Raw genomic sequence first — 15,959 nt, forward strand, 5'->3', positions numbered from 1 at the left:
CTGTTTCCTTCTCTTGTCTGCTTTGGAGTTGATTCTCTCCTCTTCTTTTAGTTTGTTTTTTTCCTTCTTCCCTATATTCGGACTATGATATATTATCAAACAAAATATTATGTGGAATACCCTTGCAAGAACCTGAATATGTATAACATAAATGTGATTCTTATGGATTGGTAATTACATGTGATAAATTATAAAGTGAAATAATTAAAGTACGCTTATGCATTTCTTTCTCTGAAATTTTGTGTCATTTAATAAAATTGGACTTCTTATGCGAAATAGTCCAACAAATATTCTTGCTCTGTGTATGTACCTGGGCATTTCCACCTCCCCAATTGTACAAATAAAACCTACAGCGATAACATACTGGATTTGCCCAATCTCGTCTGATCTTGGAAGCTATACAGCATTGGGCCTGGTTAGTACTGGGATGGGAGACCACCTGAGAATATCAGGTACTGTAGGTCAATGAATACAGGAGGTTAATTGGGACAAAGCGGTACACAGCATTGCATTAATTAATAAATATTTAAGGGTTACTAGGGTAATAATCCTCATGTTTAATCAGTATAGTATCTAAATTATTGTGCAATTGTAGGAGGTATGTTACCCTAACAAAATATTTTCACCATACATTACACAGGTTTTCTAAAAAAATTCTGTACACCTGATATATTCAATAATTATACAATTGTATTCAGCTAGAATAACTTTTTGTTGAATAATGTGCAGTATGTGTGCCCTTTAATTTTAAAGGTATTAATAAAAGTTAGATTTTATGTGAATCTAATATGAATTCACACTTAAGTGTGCCCCAGCAACAAGCCCTCTCCTCCTCCCTTATTGGCACAATTACAGTGGATGTGTAGTTACCAGAATGTCCTCCGGCACAATGACACACTGCTTGGTCCAGCACATATGTAATGGTGGTCATGTAACACAGTGATGTAAATGTCGCTATGAACGTGGCATGCACGGTGCTCCTGCACCAATAGCCATCTTCAGCACCTGACACAGAGTTGTACAGTATTGCGCAGCCGCATGGAAGTGCCTGTATAATACCATACAACTAATATTCTAATAAAGCAGGAGGTGTCTGATCTTCCAGGAGACAATACTCAATCTGAGTAACCCTGAGCAGTGTTCATTCGCTCTCTGCTCTGGTGCTTCTAGCACACTCATGCAACAAACGGCTCTGCTGGGCTGCTGTGATGGGAGAGGGGCCCAGGGGGTGCGGTGCCAGACCCGGGCCCCCGACCGGCCCCTCCAGCAGGACCCAGGCAATTAGTACCTACCCACCCCTCTGACGGTGCCCCTATGTAGCAGTACATGCCCACTGTAATGTGCACTCAAATGTGTTGCTTTCACAATCTCCCTGAAATGCTTTTTCAAAAGTAGGCAGGTACGCCTCAGGTGAGAGCACTATAACCTGCATTACCACTGCTGTGACTACCACCAGAGACCATACTTTCCTACTCGCCCAGAATGGATGGGAGGCTCCCAAAAATAAGGTGGTGCTCCCGGCCACCCGGAAAAGTGGGCAAGACTCCCGCATCCCCCTCTAGCCATCCACATCCCCCCTTAACCTGTTCACAGCCCACCCCCACATGCGACTACCCACTTACAGAGCTCAAATGGGTGTCGGGGGGGTTACGATGATACAATTCGCACTGAATCATGTCATCATAGTCCTGCCCCCATGATACCATGCCTGGTTTCTGTGCACTGTATAGAGGGGGGCGGGACCATGATGACGCAATCATGAAACCATGCCCCCTGCAAAGCTCACCTTTCTGGCACCCATACCGACCCCTGTGCTAACCTAGTTGCCCTCTCCCGGAGAAGGGGGCAGCAAAGTCAGCAAGCCTGGTTCAAGTCTCTTTGAGGGAAATTTATTAAGCTTTGAAATGTGATACAGTGGAGTAATAAAGTACCAACCAATCAGCTCCTGTCACTTTACAGGCTGTGTTTGAAAATTGGTAGTTAGGAGCCCTTTGGTTGGTACTTTATCACTCTCTATTTTATTACTTTTCATGGCTTAGTACATCTCCCCCTTTGTGTGGGCTAATCACCATTTCACATTCCGCTGGTAACTATTGAAACCACCCATGTTCCACCAATAGGTCAGATCAATAGATTTACTAAATCTTGTAAAACAGGCAAGTGGTGATTTCACCCATAGCAACCAATCAGATTATATCTATCATTTCTCTATGGCATTCTAGCAAATGATAGGCAGAATCTGGATTGATATGGGCAACATTACCACTGGTCTGTTTTAGAAGCTTTAGTCAATCTATCACTTGAACCAGGCCTGGCCAATCTGTGGCTCTCCAGCTGTTGAGAAACTACAATTTCCAGCACGCTTTATTAGCTGATCGGTGGGAGGGGATGCTGGGACTTGTAGTTTCACAACAGCTGGAGAGCCACAGGTTGGCCAGACCTGCTTTGGACTTTTATACCAGCAATCCCAAGCTCTTATACAGTATAGTCCCTTGATCATTTGAACAAGTAAACTATTCATTGAGTATATCCTTTTTTTTGTTATTTCTGTCAAGTGATCTCAAATCAGTGTCGTTTTGTAACTAGAACCAGAAGGAGGACATTTTTTTTTATATATATATATAAATTCCTCATGTTTCCACACTCACTCAGGAATAGCAATCTTGCTGGAGTGCTACACAGACCATTGGTGTAGGAGATAATCCGTATTCCAAATAATGTATAATAAACCTAGGGCAGGCTTGCCTACCCTCCCGATTTGGCCGGGAGCCTCCCGATTTTCGGGTGCCGCTCCCGGCCCCCCGGGAAGGCAGGCAAGTCTCCCGCAAGCCGCCATCCCTCCCTACCCCCCTGCAGAGTTACTAGAGAAACCCCTGCAGCGGGGAGGCCCGGTGACGCGATTCGCGCTGAATCGCGTCATCGTAGCCCCGCCCCCTGCTTTACAATGCCGTTTACTCCGGCATTGTGATGAGGGAGCGGAGCCGCGATGATGCGATCTCGCGGCCACACCCCCGGCCCGCACTGGCCACGCCCCCACAATGGCGTTATCGCGCAGCCACGCCCCCCACTGTCAGCTGACATTCAGCCCCCTCCCGGAAGGAGGGAGCTGAATGTCGGCAAGTTTGACCTAGGGGTGCACTCACCAGGCTATTCAGAGAAGTAAAAAAGTTCTATATTCCATCATAACATAAGTATTCACCCTAGTCAACATATTCATACTTTTTTTATGATGGAATAAAGAACTTTTTTACTTCTCTGAATAGTCTGGTGAGTGCACCCCTACGCTTATGATTATATTTATATATATATCTATATATACTATACACACACACAAGTTTGTAATAATGATGCACACACCCATTTATATAATAAATTCTGATGGAGCAGGTACACTGATTTCTAAATACTCATACAATATGCTGTACACAAGAAAAAATACAATAGTCCTAATGAACAACTAGAGACCAATTAGTCCAATATTCAGACACCAACAGCAGCTGTGCCTATAATACTCAGTTTTATCTCAAATAGTGTAACAGGAAAGATGGACAGCGCTAAAATAAAGTGTCTCTGTATTGGGCACACAATCCATGTCAGCCAAATAAAAAGTTTAAAACTGTAAATACTCAAAACATTTTAATAGATCAATATGCAACATGTATACAAACATATAGAAAAAAATACACCTAAATGTTATAATAATCAAAGCCTTACAGTCAAAATATACTTGTAAATAAGTAGGAAACAATCTATATGCAGGAAGCTCAGTGGCCAGAGGAGTGAATGATAGGTCCCAGCATAAAAATAATCATCCAACAGCCACACTGCAAGTTTATGTATATCAGCTGCCTGACCAGATTATAACAAGCAGCCACACAGCAGAGTCCAACATCATCTATAGCTGACTGCTCACTGATTGCTGCTGGAAGGTTGGATTTATATCCTACGTCCATTCTACAGTCACTGCCGATCACTATTATTGCAGCTTCTTTCTGGGCAGCCTTTCAAGCATGGAGTTTCCCTCTTAAACCAAGACTGTTCATCATCCAGGTATAGTAATTCTATTCTGCTGCACTGAGTGGTTATCAGAGCATTTTTTTTATATTTATGCTGGGAGGACCTGTCATTCACTCCTCTGGTCACTGAGCTTCCTGCATATAGATTGTTTCCTACTTATTTACGAGTATATTTTGACTGAAAAGTTTTGATTAGTATAACACTAAAGGTGCATACACACACACAACGATTTTTTGAACGATTATTGATAACAATATCGTTTATCATTCAATTGTTGAAAAAATTGTTCACTTTCTGAGTTAAAACGATGAACGATTACATTTCATGCGCGTTCACGTTTGTAGTTTGTAGTTCAGTCAGACTGACCAACTCAATGATTTTCAGTAAGGGAAAATGCAAAAATCGTTTGTAATATAATAAAAACTTTCACAACCTTTGGCGCTGCCTCATATAGCAGCAGAAAAAGATCAAAATAAAAGTCATCAACTTATAAATACAGTAATACACACATAGAATGATCTTACAAGTCTGCGCTATGAGATGTTCCAAACAGTAAAGGAGTGTAGTGTGTCCCCGGTAGGGTGTGCTCAATGTCGTTCATGACATTGAACACACCCGCTGAGCGGTATCATTAACGATATCTTCAGCGCCGGGCGCTCTCAGCCATTCCCCAACATGCAGCAACCTGACAATATCGACAGGTTGGCCTGCATGTTTACCCGATGAACCATAATGACGAACGACCCGCGGGAATGCGCATCGTGGTTATCGTTCATCGTTTTGGTGTTAAAAATGGACGATAATGTGGACAACTGAACAATAACAATATCGTTATCGTTCAGTAGTCCACTTTAATCGCCCAGTGTGTACGCACCTTAGGTTTTTTTTCACAGACTCCAATCATATTTCAATAAATCAGTCCATATGTAAAAAAACACATTTAAAAAGAAAATATATTGTAATATTGTTCAAACTGTTGAATTTCCACAGTATGAGGAATGAATGGAAAGATGTTGAAATTCTCAATCCGAAACAAGGGAAGATCTTGAGAGAAGTTCCGTTAAATACACCCACAACGTGATTAATATTTCATAGGGTGGTGCTTAAATGCATGCTTACTTTAGTAAGATGTGGTAAAGGTACGTAGCAGTTTCTTTATAATCTCCCATCAATTTCCATGAGGGATCCACAGAATCTCATATGGATGTAGTCCACAGCACTACAAAAGGAACAGAAGGGATCACAAAAATGACTATATCACCATAAATTTATTAAAAAGACATATAAAAGGACATTCCAATATATCCTACTGCGAAAGATGGATCCCGGGAATACCGCTATGTAGGTAACATGGGTCACACTGGGTAAGTATGGTACATAAAAAAGACACTAGTATGCGTTTCGACGCTCTGCTGCGTCTTTTTCAACATAAGTGTCTTGATAAAGCTAAAAGAATATACACACGTCAAGTTCCATAAAAGTATCAGCTGAAAAACCGTTTCTTAATAAGATGTCACTCACCACAGACCGGAGCATGTAGTTTCATGCGGCCACCATTTTGTCTTTCCAGACTACAAATCCCATAAGACCATACTTGCCTACCCTCCCGATTTGGTCGGGAGCCTCCCGAAAATCGGGTGCCGCTCCCGACCTCCCGGAAGGCAGTCTCCCGGCAACTGCCGACCCCTCCTGCCCCCCACCGCAATTACAGGAAAATTCTCGGCAGCGGGGGGCCTGTGACGCGATTCACGTCGAATCGCGTCATTTTGGCCCCGCCCCCTGCTTCACGCTGCCTGTAATATCGGCAGCGTGTAGCGGGGGCGTGGCCAACATGACGCGATCGTGTGGCTCCGCCCCTGCTCCGCCCGCAAACTCTTGAAGTCTGTCCAGCCCCACCCCCATTTGCTGGCCACGCCCCTCCAGTCAAGCCGATCTGGCTGCTCCCTCCCGGAAGGGGCAGCCAGATAGTCGGCAAGCATGCATAAGACACTGCTGCTATTTATGTCATATGGGTCATTTCTGTGCCCTTAAAAGGAGTGAGGTGTATTACTTCTTAATAAGGTGCAAGTGTCACATGGCCGCCTCGCAATCTTATCAGTCACAAGGCGATTGTAGTTAAAAAAAATCGTTCATTACACTTTAAAAAGTCTGACAGATAATCTGACAGAAAATCGTTCATAAAATCATTCTGTGTGTATGCAGCTTTAGGTGTATTTTTATCTATATATTTGTATACCTGTTGCATATTGATCTATTCCACAAGTTCTCAAACTCGGTCCTCAGGACCCCAAACAGTGCATGTTTTCCAGGTCTCCTCACAGAATCACAAGTTGAATAATTAGTTCCACCTGTGAATCTTTTGAAATGTGTCAGTGAGTAATGAATACACCTGTGCACCTGCTGGGTGACCTGGAAAACATGACCTGTGTGGGGTCCAGTGGCGGGCAGGGTACCATGTGCCCCCCGGGCTGCAGTGTCATGCGGGCCGCGGGCAGTCTGTGTCACTGTGACACAGACTGCACCGTGTGTGTAGTGCTGACCGGACTACTACTACTGGGGGCACTACAAGGGGGGAACCACTACTGGAGGCACTGCAAGGGGGGGACTACTACTACTGGGGGCATTACAAGGGGGGAACCACTACTGGAGGCACTGCAAGAGGGGGACTACTAGTACTGGGGGCAATACAAGGGGGGACTACTACTACTGGGGGCACTACAAGGGTTGGAACTACTACTACTGGGGGCACTACAAAGGGAGAACCACTACTGGGGGCACTACAAGAGGGAGGGACTACTACTGGGGACACTACAAGGGGGGACCACTACTGGCAGCACTGCAAGGTGGAGACCACTACTGGGGATTGTTACTGGGGGCACTTCAAGGGGGGAACTACAACTGGGGGGATTACAACTGGGGGCACTATAAGAGGGGGACTACTACTACAAGGGGGACTACTACTGGGGGCACTACAAGGGGAGGACTACTACTACTAGGGGCACTACAAAGGGGGACTACTACTACTTAGACACTACAAGGGGAGGGGACAACTACTAGGAGCACTGCATAGGGGGGAAGGGACTACTACTAGGGGCACTACATAGGGGGTAGGGGACTACCACTGGGGGCACTGCATCGAGGGACCACTGCTGGGGGGCTCTATAAAAGGGCAATACTGGGGGTACTGCATAAGGGGAGACTACAACTGGGGCCACTATTTAAGGAGCACTGCATAAGGGTTACCACTATTGGGGGCACTGCATGGGGGGTGGACTGCTACTGGGGGCACTATATAGGGGGTACCACTACTGGGGGCACTATATAAGGGGCTTACTACTGGAGGGGGGCAGAAGGGTACTGCACAGGGGGGACCACTACTGGGGGCACTGTATAAGGGGCACTGCAAAGGAGGGATCACTACTGGGGGCACTACTGGAGGCCTGCATAAGGCGGTCCTCTCCTGGGGCACAGGGGGGCACTGCATATGGGCACCATGACGGGGCTGCCCCTAATTTTTATTATTACTTTACATTAATCCCATATGGACCCGCCTCCTCCCTGGAACACTTGAGGGGGGGTGGCGGGCGCCGTAGCACACACGTTCTTCGGGGACCCTGGCTACACGCTACTCCTCTGCCAGGGCTGCCTGCATGCATTTGTATATATAAATAAACTGAGTCTTTTTAATTTATAAGCTGTGCATTTATATTTAGCCTAATTTTTTTACTATATAATACAGTGTAAGTTCATGAATTGGTCATTAAAACACTTTAGGGGTATCACACTAGTTTTGTAACTATACTCATTTGCCTCTTAGGGGTCAATGATATTAGCCATGATGAACTTGCGGGTGTGAGTTATAACGGCAGTGGGCGCACTTTACGGCCGCCCAGATCTGCTTAAAATTGCTTTCAGCCCCATAGGGCTCCAAGCAAAATTAAGCGAATTTGGGCTCGGAGCGATACACGAAGGGTGTGAGGTGCCAGTCTGTTGCCGGCATTTTAATGCCATTGCAACGGCAACTCGCACCCTTCACCTGGAATAGGATTGACCCCATTGTATTGGGACTGTAGCAAATTAACAGTTCTGAGATATCTTCCAAAAACCTTTCAATGCTGCCAGAACCCTCTTCTGACATCTTGTTTGCACCTCAGTTATTTTCATTCTTCCTTTTACTAACACATGGTTCAACTATACACACACACATGTAATTCATCCTCCAATCTCTCCCTTGCAAACAAACGATCATCTAGTGCTGTTGATCTTCTCAGCAGATCACCATCATCTGATTCTATCCTACAATTACTGTACACAATGTGAAGTGGGATAAATGTGGTTTTACCATATAATTTGCACCCTGCCCTATTTACTGTACATCACTGAATCTAATTAATTTTATCCTATGAAGGATATTATCTCTGCCAGTTGGGCAGGCCTGTATTAACAATGGACAATTAACAAAGGGTGGAGCTGCAGTTCCAGGGGAATTGGTATGATTCTGCAGCCCGAAAAGGATGAAAATCCCGATCGTCCCCAGGTAAGTATTCACTAACCTATTCTACCCCCTAACCCTCCCTTAGGGGTGCCTAACCCTAACCTTCCCACCCAGTACCTAACCCTAATCCCCCCTCTAAGTGCCTAAACCTAACCCCCCCTTCCCTGCCGCCTAAACCCAAGTCCCACGGGGGGGTGCCTAACCCCAAGTCTTCCCCCCCCCAGGAAACCTAAACCTAACCCTCCCCCCCCAGCGGCTGTCCGCGCTCGGTGCCCGGCATCACTCTGATCGGGATGCCGGGCGACGGTCTCTCGCTGTCGGTAAAATGACAGGCGTCTACATTTAGACGCATGTCATTTAACCCTCACCGGGATTATGCAGTCAGGAAGCCGGCTGTCGGGATTAGGTCCGCTGGCTTCCCATCTGCATACCGTTCCAAGCCTCCCATGAAAATAGGCCCTCAGGATCTGGTGGAGATTGGCAGTGTGTACATGAAAGAAAAGTGTATATCCTGCCATCTGAGGGCCCACCAAATCCAACCCCGTCTGCACCCCTGAGTGGTTAGTAATTACTATTGTCGTGTATGATTCTGACTAACAAGTTGGTTATCATAGTGATGGGCAGGGAATGTTCCCTTTCTCAAGGAGGGCTATCCAGTGTGCAACCATGCCACCATGGCACATACATGGGAAGGGCATGGACGCTGGAGTGATTTCCTCTAACAGTGTTGGCTTCTCCCCTTCACACAGGTTTCAGCGAGTCCCGCTTGCGATGTGGGGGCTTGCTCCAAGCAGCTGCATGCTGTAGTACAGTACATAGCCAGAACAAGACCCTGATCAGCTACAGGTGAGAGGGAGAGCATTGTGGGTGGGGTTGGGACCCGTACTCGAAAAAACTATCCAATCTGGCCATTCTAAAATAAATTGGCTCACTATACTCAATATAAAAACTATCACAAATACTAATACAACAAGATATAGATGTGTGAATGGACCGAACTAGATTTGATTGTGAGCAATGTAACAGATTGCTTCCTATTTTATTGTTGGTGGTGAGTCAGAAATCAAGGGTTCAGAAAAGAGAGAAAGAAGACTCTTTGTTAGGGGCACTCTAATATGTATATGAATAAATTAAAACTTAACTTTTATTATATATAGGGAAAATGATCAACATCAAATTTTGAAATTGTGTTCCTTTGTACGTGACACCTCATGGATTAACGGCATGGGATTGAAATACCAACGGCTCAACAGCCGCTGGTTCAAATCCCGACAGTGGAAGTCCAACAGTAGGAGATTCCAACGCCCGGTGGTATGTATCCTAATTTTCCCATCCCCCCGCCCCAACCCTTCCTTAGGGGTGCCTAACCATAACCTCCCCCTTGTGCCTAACCCTAAACTCCCCCAATGAGAGTCTAAATGTATCCCCCCCCAGCACCCTAAACCTAATCCTCCCGGGGGGTGTCTAACCCTAACCTCCCCCTGGTGGTGCCTGACCCTAACCCCCCCTTCCCCTAGCCTAACCCTAACCTTCCCCGCGGGGGTGCCTAACCCTAAGTCCCCCTGGTAGTCCCTAAACCTAACCCACCCCATACCCAGGCTAAGTGTTATACTTGCCCAGCACATGACGATCGGGATGTCGGGGGTCGGTCTATCAGCATCAGGATTAAGATAGGTGTCAGTATTTCGACACCTATCTTAAATCCTGTGTTGGAATTTAGACCGGCGGCATTGTGTCCACCGGTCTATTAACTACATCCCGGATCAACTATATGTCTAGTATAACACTGGTCAAAATTTAAAAAACTGACATACAAAAAGAAGTAGAAAAATGCTGTGGGAATAAAAATTCTCACCATGTTTGTCAAACAAGCAAAGGCGGTTATTGCTAATAGCTTATAGTACATATATCTACTGTTGAAAGTTTACACTTAGTTTATTGAGGGTAATTCAATTTGCATGTAGAAAATTCTGTATCACTAATCAGTGATTGTATCAAAAAGTTTGACCCACATGCAGAATACTGGTAAGAGATATTGTCATATCAATGTCAAATTATTTATTTACAACATGTTAAGTTGGTAACAGCCAAATTTCTTAAGAATCAGCAGAAAGTTAATCATTGCTCTCCAATAGTAAACCCGGCATATTTTTGTTACAAATGTAACCAGAGTTTCCCAAACAGAATATAACTTAAGATGCAGCTCAGATATATAGATGTTACATTTAGGCTCATATTCAATTAGTTTCGCACCCCCGGACGGGATTTGGAACCGGGGACACACTACCTCCAGCAATTGTCTAAATCCCACTGCACTAATGGCGGATACCGGACGCACGTCTAACACCAACATAGCAGTCAAGGCCTCAGTTATACGTTTTGCTTCAGGATGACTGCTGTCGTACTTCATCCTCCTCGCTAAGGGCTGTTGGAGGGTCAATTGTTTAGTAAAAGTAGTGGTGTTCCTACTTCCTCTCTGGGATGATGAACGACTCCCAGCAGCAGCAACAGCAGCAGCGGCAGCAGGAGGCGTAGCAATGCAGGATCCTCCGGAGGAATCCCGGATAGGAGAGTCAGTCATGCCAGTGACATGGCCTGCAGGACTACTTCCGATCCTGACTAAGGAGGAAATTGACGAGGAGGGAGTTGACGGTGTGGTTTGCAGGCGCTTGGATACAACAGGACAACGGGATTTAGGTGTCCCTGGACTGCTTACGGTCTTAGCCAAAGTTTCTGAACTTGACAGTAACTTATTATGAACGCGCTGCAGGTGCCATATAAGGGAGGATGTTCCTAGGTGGTTAACGTCCCTACCCCTACTTATTCCACCTTTACATAAGGTACATATGGCAAGACAGTTGTTGACCGGATTTGGATAGAAATATTGCCAGACCAAAGAGGTGGAATGTTTGGTCTTCTGCCCAGGCATGACCGCGATGCGCTTTTTCATCCCACGGACAACAACTGTCTCCCCCGGAGCCTGATTTAACCAAACCACATCACCATCAGAATCCTCCTCGCCAACTTCCTCCTCAGCGCCAGCTACACCAGTATCCTCATCCTGTTGTACTTCAACAGTGACATCTTCAATTTGCATATCAGCAAGTGGACTGTGGGTGCTCCTTTCAGCACTTGCAGGGGGCGTGCAAATGGTGGAAAGAGCCACCTCTTCCCGTCCAGTGCTGGGAAGGTCAGGCATCGCAACCACCACCACACTTGGACTCTCCTTGGGGATTTGTGATATCTTCTTAGAACGCACAGTTCTTCGCTGTGCTTTTGCCAGCTTAACTCTTTTGATTTTTTTAGTGGGAGGAGGGCTTCCATCGTCATGTGAAGCTGAACCACTAGTCATGAACATACTAGGGATCGACCTTAGCCGTTCCTTGCCACTCCGTGTCGTAAATGGCATATTGGCAAGTTTACGTTTCTCTTCAGATGATTTAAATGTTTTTTTCAAGGTCATTTTCCTGAACTTTGTCATTTGGGATTGTATGTGCCCTCTATTATGACATTGGGCATCGGCCTTGGCAGAAGACGTTGATGGCATGTTATCGTCTCTGTCATGACTAGTGGCAGCAGCTTCAGCACTAGGAGAAAGTGGTTCTTGATCTTTCTCTATTTTATTTTTATCGGAGAAAGTTTGGTCCTCCATTTATGTTATATCGATTTGATATATACGTGCAGCTAAACACAGAAAATATTTTTTTATTTTTGCTGGAGAGTAGTGCACTTTGTGGGTTACACCAGCCTTTAAGAAATGAGCCAGCCGGCTCTTTACTTATGGGACACAGGCGCACGCTTGGCACTGCTCCTTTGTTGATGCACGTGCGGCTACTGCGCACACAATTCACAAACACAGAAAATAATTTATTTTTTGGTTTGGACTGGAGTGTACTTTAGGGCTTACAGCACCCTTTAACGGTCAAGCCAGCCGGCCCTTTACTTATGACACAGGCGCACGCTTGGCACTACTTTGTTGATGCACGTGCGGCTACTGCGCACACAATTCACAAACACAGAAAATATATATTTTTTTGGTTTGGACTGGAGTGTACTTTGGGGGTTACAGCACCCTTTAACAGTCAAGCCAGAGGGCCCTTTACTTATGACACAGGCGCACGCTTGGCACTACTTTGTTGATGCACGTGCGGCTACAGCGCACACAATTCACAAACACAGAAAATATTTTTTTTTTTTTGGTTTGGACTGGAGTGTACTTTGGGGGTTACAGCACCCTGTAACAGTCAAGCCAGCCGGACCTTTACTTATGACACAGGCGCACGCTTGGCACTACTTTGTTGATGCACGTGCGGCTACTGCGCACACAATTCACAAACACAGAAAATATATATTTTTTTTGTTTGGACTGGAGTGTACTTTGCGGGTTACAGCACCCTTTAACGGTCAAGCCAGAGGGCCCTTTACTTATGACACAGGCGCACGCTTGGCACTACTTTGTTGATGCACGTGCGGCTACTGCGCACACAATTCACAAACACAGAATATAATTTTTTTTTTGGTTTGGACTGGAGTGTACTTTGGGGGTTACAGCACCCTTTAACGGTCAAGCCAGCCGGCCCTTTACTTATGACAAAGGCGCAAGCTTGGCACTACTTTGTTGATGCACGTGCGGCTACTGCGCACACAATTCACAAACACACAAAAAATATTTTTTTTTTGGTTTGACCTGGAGCGTACTTTGGGGGTTACAGCACCCTTTAACGGTCAAGCCAGCCGGCCCTTTACTTATGACACAGGCGCACGCTTGGCACTACTTTGTTGAGGCACGTGCGGCTACTGCCCACACAATTCACAAACACAGAAAATAATTTTTTTTTTTGGTTTGGACTGGAGTGTACTTTGGGGGGTTACAGCACCCGTTAACGGTCAAGCCAGCCGGCCCTTTACTTATGACACAGGTGCACGCTTGGCACTACTTTGTTGATGCACGTGCGGCTACTGCGCACACAATTCACAAACAAACAAAAAATATTATTTTTTTGGTTTGAACTGGAGTGTACTTTGGGGGTTACAGCACCCTTTAACGGTCAAACCAGCCGGTCCTTTACTTATGACACAGGCGCACGCTTGGCACTAATTTGTTGATGCACGTGCGGCTACTGCGCACACAATTCACAAACACAGAAAATAATTTTTTTTTTTGGTTTGGACTGGAGTGTACTTTGGGGGTTATAGCATCCTTTAACGGTCAAGCCAGCCGGCCCTTTACTTATGACACAGGTGCACTCTTGGCACTACTTTGTTGATGCACGTGCGGCTACTGCGCACACAATTCACAAACACAGAAAATATATTTTTTTTTGTTTGGACTGGAGTGTACTTTGGGGGTTACAGCACCCTTTAACGGTCAAGCCAGCCGGCCCTTTACTTATGACACAGGCACACGTGCGGCACTACTTTGTTGATGCACGTGCGGCTACTGCGCACACAATTCACAAACACAGAAAATATATATTTTTTTGGTTTGGACTGGAGTGTACTTTGGGGGTTACAGCACCCTTTAACGGTCAAGCCAGCCGGCCCTTTACTTATGACACAGGCGCACGCTTGGCACTACTTTGTTGATGCACGTGCGGCTACTGCGCACACAATTCACAAACACACAAAAATAATTTTTTTTTGGTTTGACCTGGAGCGTACTTTGGGGGTTACAGCACCCTTTAACGGTCAAGCCAGCCGGCCCTTTACTTATGACACAGGCGCACGCTTGGCACTACTTTGTTGATGCACATGCGGCTACTGCGCACACAATTCACAAACACAGAAAATAATTTTTTTTTTGGTTTGGACTGGAGTGTACTTTGGGGGTTACAGCACCCGTTTACGTCAAGCCAGCCGGCCCTTTACTTATGACACAGGCGCACGCTTGGCACTACTTTGTTGATGCACGTGCGGCTACTGCGCACACAATTCACAAACACAGAAAATATTTTTTTTTTTGGTTTGGACTGTAGTGTACTATGGGGGTTATAGCACCCTTTAACGGTCAAGCCAGCCGGCCCTTTACTTATGACACAGGCGCACGCTTGGCACTACTTTGTTGATGCACGTGCGGCTACTGCGCACACAATTCACAAACACAGAAAATATATATTTTTTTGTTTGGACTGGAGGGTTCTTTGGGGGTTACAGCACCCTTTAACGGTCAAGCCAGCCGGCCCTTTACTTATGACACAGGCGCACGCTTGGCACTACTTTGTTGATGCACGTGCGGCTACTGCGCACACAATTCACAAACACAGAATATAATTTTTTTTTTGGTTTGGACTGGAGGGTACTTTGGGGGTTACAGCACCCTTTAACGGTCAAGCCAGCCGGCCCTTTACTTATGACACAGGCGCACGCTTGGCACTACTTTGTTGATGCACGTGCGGCTTCTGCGCACACAATTCACAAACACAGAAAATATATATTTTTTTGGTTTGGACTGGAGTGTACTTTGGGGGTTACAGCACCCTTTAACGGTCAAGCCAGCCGGCCCTTTACTTATGACACAGGCGCACGCTTGGCACTACTTTGTTGATTCACGTGCGGCTACTGCGCACACAATTCACAAACACACAAAAATTATTATTTTTTTAGCTCCTGCGGGGAGCACCCCTGATGGACAGAGCACCCCCTGGACAACACTACAGCACCCCTTTAGGACTGGGACACTGCACAGGACTTTGGAGTGGACACAGCCCCTATGGAGAACTGACTGCACAACACAGTCCAGCCAGCCCCTATGGACTTTGAAGTAGTGGACACAGCCCCTATTAACAACAGCAGCACAGCACAACACAGCCAGCCCCTATGGACTTTGAAGTAGTGGACAACAGCAGCACAGCGCAGCACAGCACAGCACAACACTACTCTACACTGCACTACACTACACTACACAGCCCAGCCAGCCCTAACTCCAACCCTCCCTCTTCACTGGCCACAGCCGAGTGAGAAAATGGCGCCGACGCGGGTACCTTATATAGGTTCCAAAACCCGAGAGACTCGGAAGGCGGGATGATGACGTTTTGCCTCGATTTCAGATTCGAGTCAGACGGGAAAAGTCAAGCCTGACTCGGATCTGCCTCGGATCGGGGGGGCTCGGGGGGGTTCGGATTTCAGAAATCCGAACCCGCTCACCCCTAATATATATATATATATATATATATATATATATATAATTTTATAATTGTTCAATTATTTATTGCCCGATCACTGTGGCCAGCAGTGATCGGGCACATGGGGAGGCAGAGCTGAGGCCTCGGGAACATGGCAGCAGCTGCGGCTACCAGAGCCGCTGCTGCTGCTCCTACACAGTGATCACCTAGTGATCACTGTAGAGCCGGAGTTGCAGCGGGAGCGTCTCCTGCTGGTGGCCCGGATGCAGAGCAGCGGCGGCGGCTACCAGAGCCGCCGCCGCTGCTCCTTCACACACACAGTGATC

General features: G+C 46.1%; 1 protein-coding gene and 1 pseudogene across 2 annotated transcripts in view; both read left to right on the top strand.

The window, feature by feature from the left end:
* Positions 1–345: 345 nt before the first annotated feature.
* LOC148535455 (5S ribosomal RNA) lies at positions 346–464 on the top strand (annotated as a pseudogene).
* A 3,427-nt stretch (positions 465–3,891) lies between these two features.
* LOC148535456 (galactoside alpha-(1,2)-fucosyltransferase 2-like) overlaps positions 3,892–15,959 on the top strand; it is a 47,397-nt gene continuing 35,329 nt past the window's right edge. The window contains exons 1-2 of one of the 2 annotated variants that reach the window (XM_088462627.1): positions 3,892–4,050; positions 9,262–9,358. The gene's annotated coding sequence lies outside the window, so the exon portion shown is untranslated. The remainder of the gene's footprint in view (positions 4,051–9,261; positions 9,359–15,959) is intronic. The other variant, XM_088462628.1, reaches the window with a different exon arrangement.

This window comes from Taudactylus pleione, unplaced genomic scaffold, assembly GCF_031769625.1.
Source record: "Taudactylus pleione unplaced genomic scaffold, aTauple2 ptg000051l, whole genome shotgun sequence".
Classification (NCBI taxonomy): domain Eukaryota; kingdom Metazoa; phylum Chordata; class Amphibia; order Anura; family Myobatrachidae; genus Taudactylus; species Taudactylus pleione.